Source organism: Panthera pardus, unplaced genomic scaffold, assembly GCF_024362965.1.
Source record: "Panthera pardus isolate Hobbes unplaced genomic scaffold, ASM2436296v1 HiC_scaffold_8, whole genome shotgun sequence".
Classification (NCBI taxonomy): Eukaryota; Metazoa; Chordata; class Mammalia; order Carnivora; family Felidae; genus Panthera; species Panthera pardus.
The window spans coordinates 125,820,089-125,828,542 of NW_026527013.1; the positions used below are offsets into that span (position 1 = coordinate 125,820,089).

General features: G+C 50.7%; 1 long non-coding RNA gene across 3 annotated transcripts; it reads left to right on the forward strand.

Moving 5' to 3' along the window:
* The first annotated feature begins 1,700 nt into the window (after positions 1-1,700).
* On the forward strand, positions 1,701-8,071 carry LOC109248432 (uncharacterized). Of its 3 annotated transcripts, XR_002072053.2 has the most exons (5): positions 2,140-2,449; positions 4,439-4,631; positions 4,766-4,827; positions 5,051-5,235; positions 6,321-8,071. It is a non-coding gene; the product is annotated as an uncharacterized LOC109248432 (long non-coding RNA). The 3 variants fall into 3 exon arrangements; XR_008420355.1 differs by having other exon boundaries at positions 1,701-2,449; positions 4,766-5,235; XR_002072054.2 differs by lacking the exon at positions 5,051-5,235 and having other exon boundaries at positions 2,151-2,449.
* The last annotated feature ends 383 nt before the right edge of the window (positions 8,072-8,454 follow it).

Genomic DNA, 8,454 nt, shown 5'->3' on the forward strand with positions numbered 1-8,454 from the left:
ATAAGGGGCCAGTTCCGCAGCCAACCTGGACCTTTGAATCAGTTCAACTCACCCCCACCCCACAGCCCAGCTCTGAGCCATCTGGGGCTTTGCCCGTGTTGGTTGCGGAGCTCTGCCTAGCGCACAACCTTCTTCCCCACACCCAGGCAGCCCCTGAACCTTCGCCCTCATGACAGTGCACCTTTCGCCCGCCCTCCTGGCAGTCTGTCCTGGATGTAGGTTTACCTCTACTCCATGCGTTACGGATGCACCCAAAGCCCACATCCCAGCATCAACCCTCCCTGCACCCCAGGGCTGGCTTCCTACCGGTACCCCTAACAGATTGTCAAATAATGCCTATTAACTGTTTTCATGAACTTTCTTCTTCTAACTTACAATTTTGACAAAAAATGTTTTTCTGAGCCATCTTTGACTCATTTGCAGCTCCACGCCCCTTATACTTAGGGGTGTATTTTCTAGAAACAAGGAGATTCCTTTCTGGTAACAGTACAATAATCAAAATGTGATGGAATTTAATGAGCTTTTAATAAAACAAAAACATTTAAATATCTTCTTTGCTACTTTATCTTCCAATATATTATTTATGTATTCATATTTACATACACTGCATTTTGCATTATGGCCCAGCCAATTCTGGCTGTTGTGCTTGCATTTTCCTTAAAATAAATTTAAAGGGGGTCACTTTAGCGTTCCTGGGCCTGGACCTCTTGGGCACCAGTAAACCCTGACGGTTTATGGCACAGAATCAGGGGCAGTGTTGACATCAGAGTCCAGGGTCTAGGCTCCCAGTTTATTTCACTCTACACCATATGGGAGTATACACCATTCATTTAATCATTCATTCCATCCAACCTTCTCTTGAGCACTAGGTCTCATGCGTGTGACATCTAGGGGACACGGGTGAATGTGCCCACTCTGCACAGGAGAGAGGTGCCTGATGAAGCGTAGGGCCACAGTTGCAGACAACTGGGTGCGGCCAACATTTGTTCCCCTCTGAGGGTCCAGTAATGGCCAAAACCCTCAGGCTCCCTTCCCCACGCCCCAGGCTGCGCTGGGCCCAGCCTCTGCTCTAGGTGTCCCCAGCCCAGCGCTGGGACTTCTGCTTGCTGCCAGGAGAGACCTGAATCCCGCCGCCACCGTCGGAGGCGGGGTGGAGGGGGTGCTGGGGTTGCGGTTCGGGGTATTAGAGCAGCCACTGGTGGTGGCCCCAGGTCTGACTCGCGCGGGCCGGCGAAGGCGGGCTCCCCCGCTCCCCCTGGCGGCCGTGAACGTCTGCGCGGGCCCAGGCTCCCACGCGAGTCGCCCAGAGCCTCCACTCTCCGTGAGCGGCCAGCCCCGTGCCTCCTGGCATCTGTCTCTCGGGGTCAAGAGGGGATTGGGATCTGTGGGGACAGACCCTGCTTTACTCCTACGGGCCACCATTCGAGCGTCAGCGGCGGGCGGCGGCCCTTGGGACAGAAGGGGGCAGCATCTCCACGCAGTCTGGGACTCGCGCCGGAAGGTGGCTTTCCTAGGGGCCTCCCGGCGTGCGGGCCTCCGCTAGATTCCCCACCACTCAACAGCCGGGTTTTATTTTGTTTCGGAAATACTTCAGGACCTTCTGTTACTTTTATTTATTTAGGGAAGAGTTTTAAGAATGTTACAAAAGTAGCTTAGGCTCTTGGAACAGACCAAGCAACCAAACATAAAGACAGTATTAATGGTGTAGCCATTCCTCAAAAAGTTCAACATAGAATTACTACATGACCCAGCTCTGAGTCATATAACCTAGAAGACTTCCACTTCGGGGCATATACTCAAAAGAAGTGAAAACAAGTTTCAAGAAGATACTTGCACACCCACGTTTACAGCAGCACTCTCCACAATAACCAAAGGTGGACTCATTCCTGGACACTCGCATGGATATACCAAATGTAGAATATACCACAGTGGACTATTTATCCAGCCTTAAAAAGAGAGAAAATTTGGACACATGCTCCAACACGAATGGATGACCTTTGAGGACATTATGCTCTGTGAAAAAAGCCAGACACCAGACACAAAAAGACAAATGTTGCATGATTCCACTGATATGAACTATCCAGAATGGGCAACTTCATTGGGACAGAAACTAGACTAGAGGCTACTAGGTTCTGGGTGGGGGCACCGGAGAGTTATTGCTTAATGGCCACAGAGTTTCTCTTTGGAGTGTTGAAATTTCTTCAAAATAGTGGTGATGGCCGCAGAGTATTGTGAGTGTAATTTGTGTCACTGAAGGCTACAACTTTGAGTTTACCTCTCTTCGTCCCCGAGGCCAGGGGCATTGGAGTAACTTAACAGGAGTCTGGAGTCATGTAAATGGAAGGGGCAGGATTTGAGCAAGGTCAGTGTGGGCAGCTTCCCTCCAAGAGGCCAGCAGCTGTAGTGAAGTGCTTCTCAGGGCCTCACACCTCCCTTGGAGTGCCATTTGGTGAGTGGCTTTTCTTTTCTTTCTTTTTTTTTTTTTTTTCTTTCCTGTGGGGATCTGACCTTGGCCTGGGCCTGCTCTGGGCTTTAGTATGCTGGCCCCAAGCTTCCCTGAGACAGAGAGTGACAGTAACCGTTGGGGAACCCATTGTGGCCGCCTCAAAGCTCAGGTTAACACAATGGGAAGGGGGCTCTGGTGGCTTTGCAGAGGCCCTCTCTCCTGCTGAGGTATGGCAGGGGTCACTGTGACCACCTCATACCCCACCCCTCCCTGGGCCTTCACCACCCCCAACAACAGCCCCTCCCATGTCCCGCCCCCATGAAAGCTCAAGCTCCCTCCCCCCCTCCCATGGCTGTCTCCACCAGTCCTGTTCTTTCCTCCGAGGCTGGAGACCCCCCTGGGACCCACAAGTTGCCTCCCCTCCCTCCCCAGCCCTGCATATGTTGCCCAACAGGCACATCAAACTTCTGCTTGTGCTTCCAAAAACTGGGGAGGGGAAAGCTTGAAAGTTGAAATTTTAAAAAAGGACATCAAATTACTTATTATGGGAAGTGAAGATTCCAGCAAATCCTGGCTTGTGGTAGCTGTTTATGGTTATAAGTTGTTTCTACTTTGAACTGTATGGATGGCTGTGGGAGACGCTGGTCCTCAAGGGCTTATACTTCTTCGTGTCTTCAAATGGCCTTGCCCAGCCTGCCTGGAGGTGGGTCTTCTGCCCCCAGCTTCTCGCTTACTCTCACGGGGGCCTGACCATCACATCCCTCGAGGCCAGGCCAGGGAGGGCCGGGAGAGTGGGAGTAAAAGTTTGCATCACGGGAGTTTGCTGTCTATCCAGTGTGGTGTGGGGCAGGCGGGCTGCCCAGTGGAAATGCCTAGGAGAGAGGAGACTGGGAGAGGGAGAAGCTGGGGTCGAGGCCAGCCTGCAGAGGAGGACGAGCACCCAGTGTGCCGTTTTGGGCTCTGATCAAGGACAATAGGGCACCTGCTTCCTGACGGCTGGGGAGTGGCAGGCACCGACCGAGGTCTCCTGGGATTATCAGCGTGGCCAGGTGGGGGAAGTGGGGTGCTGGGATTAGGAGTCCCTAGTGACCTCACCATGTCCTCCATGGACGAGCAGACCTCTCTGGAAAAAGGGTTTGACAGACACTCGCGTGTTCCTCCTGGAGCTGTGACAGCACACAGAGGGCCGTCACAGGGTTAATTTGTTTCGGACGTTGCCTAGCAGGTGGCCTGGTTATGGGAATGGGCCTGTAGGTGGAGGCCAGTCCGCCCACCCCCCCCGCCTGTGCCCTGCCCATTTCTCTGAAGAAGGTGAGAGGAGAGGGTGAAGTCTGTGCCAGGACCCCACCCCCCCACCCCCGACAGAGCCGGGAACACAACTCCCAGAGGGCATGGGGAGGCACCACCCAGCATCGGGCTCCCTCTGCAGAGTAACCCGTCCTGGCCTCCGCAGCCACAGCAGCACTGACTTCCTGGGGCTCTGTTAACAGTTTGGGATTTCAAGAAGTAAAAGGGCCTCAGTTTCCCCATCTGTCAGACTGGAGCAGTTGCTCCCTGACTGACAGCTTCACAGAACTCTTGTGCTAAAAGGGGCAGTCGATGTGCAGCACTTTCCCTGTGTTCAAGGCTGTTGGCCCACAGACAGGGGGCACCCCCACGGTGAAGCGGTCTGCCAACGTTGCCTCTTTACAAGTGGATTCGCAAGTCTGTCCTTTGGAATTAATTTCCCATAGATGGAAACACGTGGCAGATGAGGGATGCGTGCTGCTTCTGCAAGTGACGCAGCTAAGGGACCATGATGGCACAGCCACAGATGAGTTTGACCTTGAAAGAAGTGAGAACCCAGAGTTAAAGTCAAACCTGGCCAGTGGAAGACCTCATAGCATCTGCAGCATCTGGGACTCTGTGTGGGGTGTGTGTGTGTGTGTGTGTGTGTGCGCACGCTTAGGGGGGCCATTTGTGATACCCACTGTTGGGCCTTCTCTTCACTAGCGGTTCTGTCACTAAAGAGAAAGGACCCCCTGAAAGTGAGAGGAGGAAGAGGTAGGAGACTGATTTTCTCGTGGCTGAACCTTCTGTCAACGTTTTCGGGAAGAGCAGGGCGCTGTTCATTCCCAGGAAGGTGGTGAGGCCAGCACAGTACAAGACACGACAGGATGAACTTCTGGAGCTCTGGCAGAACCAGGTTTGGAACACATCCCCTGGGAGGGGCCAGCGGAACATACCGGAATAATCCAAAGTAATTACACTCGTCTCAACCATGTACATCAGGCAGGTGCCTGACCCTGAGCAAGCTCCCCCCACTTTTTTTTCTTTAAGTCTCACATTCCTGGGGTGGAGAACGGAGACCATCATCCGTACCTCGCAGCGTCCTTGTGAAGGTAAAACGAGACTGCATCTATCAAGTGCCTGGCAAAGCATCTAGGATACAGTAGGTGCTTAATAAATATCAGTGTAGCAGGATGCTAGCTGAAAGATTGCAAAGTTCTGGTTTCTTAGTTTTGTGGGTGTTTTATTTAAGTCATTCTGTTCTTCCTTGAGGGTGGAGGCCAAGTGGGCTTATGGCTGATTAGGAGACGAGGAACGGTGTTTTTCTCCTTCCAGGAAGAGAACTTTACTATTCTTAAGATCTTGACCTCCTTTACATCCAGAAAACCTTTGTAGTTTTAAGGCTGATGGCCTGTCATGGCACAAAGAAGCAGAATGGATGTGTTCCATTTTGGAGTCTTGAAAAGGGCCCAGTGGCCTGAGCCTGCCAGTTAGCCCCCAGGGGCTGGGAATAACAAGCGGTAAGTTGACCTGTGGGAGGGGAGAGGGCTGTGGGGACTGAGGGGCCTGTGTGGAGAGCCCTGGGCAGCCCCAGTGGGGAGGGTTGGAGTTTCCCTGAAGACCCCCCTCCCACTGGGCAGGGCCCTGCCAGATTGCAGGGAGGGGGCCAGTGACCATGTGCTGTGGGCTGAGACCACAGCATTGCCCATGTGGGGGGAGTCACCATGACCTAGACCTTTTCAGGGCTGTGTGACCTCCCACCCCCACCCACACATGTTGTGGGATCCAAAGGAAGAGTCCTAAAATTTCTGATTTGAAATACCTCCCGGTTAGTAGGTGATTCCTAATAAACCAGAGGGGAAAAGCCTAACATTATTTGCATCTCGAGGCGAAGAATTCCTTGTGAATGAAATGCAGACAGAACTTGGTAAGATTTGCTTGCAAATGAATCTCAGCAATTCAGCACCAGACAAAACTGCTGAAGTGTCTTTTTCATCTGGTGGCTTGGGTTCTCTTGACATCAAGCGGATAGAGGCCCCGGGGAACAACAAGCCACACCCCCCCAGAACAACAACAAAGACTGGCGGGGGGGGGGGGGGGGCGGGGGCGGTGGAGTGCAAGAAAAGGAGCCCAGTACCATTTATTTGATTAGAATTCATGCGAACACACAATACATTCTTGTAGGGACACTCACACACTCAAGGATACGGTCTCGCATTGGTGAAGGAGATGGGGACAAAGGGAGTCCGTGAGGAAAGACAATGTTAGGAGAGGGCCACCTGGCAGTGGCACCTGGGTCCTGAGGCTGGAAGGATGACCAGAGCAGCTCTCTGCAGAGGCCGCTCAAAGAGGTGAGACAGGACATGATGGGCATTAACCATGAAGGTTCTGTCACAGGTCCCATCAAACCTTTGGGGATGCAGGAGGCTTTGGGGAATTTACATGCCCGTGTCTACCCTTTTGTTCAGGTTGAGTGTCCAGTGTTGACTCATTCAGACCCTGGCACCTGGGTGGATTCATGCGGGCTCACCTGGAAATGTCTCAGGTTCCCAGTAAACACAAACAGCTTGTGTCTGATGGGGATTTCCTCTTTGATTTCTTTCAGGAGTGACATTGAAAGTAAATTGTTCTGCTTAAAGTGTTGAATCTTAACATCTTTTCCTGTGGCTCCAGAACTCTCTTTTTCTATCAGGCTTTGTGGCTTTTATACAAGAACCAGAATTGAGGGCCAGGCCACACCCTGGACAGTCCTGGCCACGTCCTAGCCACTGACCCATAAGTGACGGGAATTATCTGTGGATTGTCTTTTTCGGGGAGACGGGGTGTGACTACAGTTCTGATCAATGATGCTGGTGACACTTATCTTTATCCAAAGAGACACATTAGAAACTTAGTGCTGTGTGACTCCAAAGGGATCCCAATCTTTCTGGGAGAAATGGCTAAGTCAATGATGATATAAGCAGAGAATGTAACATTTTGCTCTATGAAAAATCCTACTTTTGAAGCTTTCTTATTGACATGGGAAAATGTTAACATCACATCCATTCTGATAATCCACACCGGTGCCTCTGCGGCAGAACACCAGCTGATGAGAGAGGAACAGAAGCACAAACAGGCCACGCCCGAATCTTCTGGAAATTACTCTTTGGCTGGTTTCCATCCCATAGCTAATTGGTCTGCTTTTCAGACTTTGTGAACCAGAAGCGATGGCCCCAGGATCACGAACTTCGCAATTGGAAGCTCAGCCTGTCTTGGCACAGGGGGAGAGCCTTTGCTCCGCAAACTGTGGATGATCACTCCTACTGGGAAGTCCAGGGTCAGCAGTCTGGGGTCAGGGTTCCAGGTTGGGCTCAGTGATCAGGGCTTCAGGGCGTAGGACCCTCGTGCTTCCTGTACAGGCTGGGGGCAGGGGCCCTGCCTTCCTGCCTCCTCACGCCAAGTCCTAAGGTCATGCCCAGGTCTCTGGACCCCTGCCCTGTATCTGGTAAGGGACTTGTTTCTAGAATATGTAAAGAACTCCTACAACTTGATAATAAAAGGACAACCCAATTTAAAAAAATGGGCAAAATATCTTAGTAGACACTTGTCCAAAGAAGATATACAAATATATAAGCACAGGAAAAGATGTTCAACATCACGAGCCATTGTGGGAATATTAAATCAAAACCACAACCAGATACTAATTCACACAGTAGGATGTTGATTATTAAAAATCCAGATAAGGAGGGGCACCTGGGTGGCTCAGGTGGTTAAGTGTCCGACTTCAGCTCAGGTCATGATCTTATGGTTCCTGAGTTTGAGCCCTGTGTCGGGCTCTGTGCTGACAGCTCAGAGCCTGGAGCCTGCTTCGGATTCTGGGTCTCCCTCTCTCTCTGCCTCTCCCCTGCCCGCACTCTGTGCCTCTCTCTCAAAAATAAATAAACATTAAAAAAAAAACAACCCAGATAATAACAAGTGTTAGTGAGGTAATGGAAAAAGTAAAATCCTCACACACTGCTATGGGAATGTAAAATGGTACATTCACTTGGGAAATAGTGTGGCAGAGTTATCATTTGACCCAGCAATTCCACCCCTAGGTGTATCCCCAAGAGAACTAAAAATATATGTCCACACGCAAATTTGACCATGAATGTTCATAGCAGCATTGTTCATAATATCCAAAAGGTGGGAATAACCCAGATGTCCACCCTCTGGCAGATAACAAAATGTGCTATATCCACACTATGAAATATTATTTGTTATAAAGAAGGAATGGAATACTGATATGTGCTACCTCATGGGTGAACCTGGAAAACATTATGCTAAGTGAGGAAGCCAGTCACAAAAGACCACATATTTGAAAAAAAAAATTTTTTTTTAACATTATTTATTTTTGAGAGACTGAGAGAGACAGAGCACGAGCAGCGAATGGGGCAGAGAGAGAGGGAGACACAGAATCTGAAACAGGCTCCAGGCTCTGAGATGTCAGCACACAGCCCGACCTGGGACTTGAACTCATAGACCGTGAGATCATGACCTGAGCTGAAGTCAGACGCTTAACTGAGTCACCCAGGCGCCCCACAAAAGACCACATATTGTATGACTCTATTTATGTGAAATGCCCAGAAGAAGGCAAGTCTATAGAGACAGAAAGTGGCTCGATGTTTGTCAAGGACTGGGAGGTGAATGGGGGTGGGGGTGACATATTGGGGGGTGATAGCTTAAGTGCGCAGGTTTCTTTCTGAAGTAATGAAAATGTT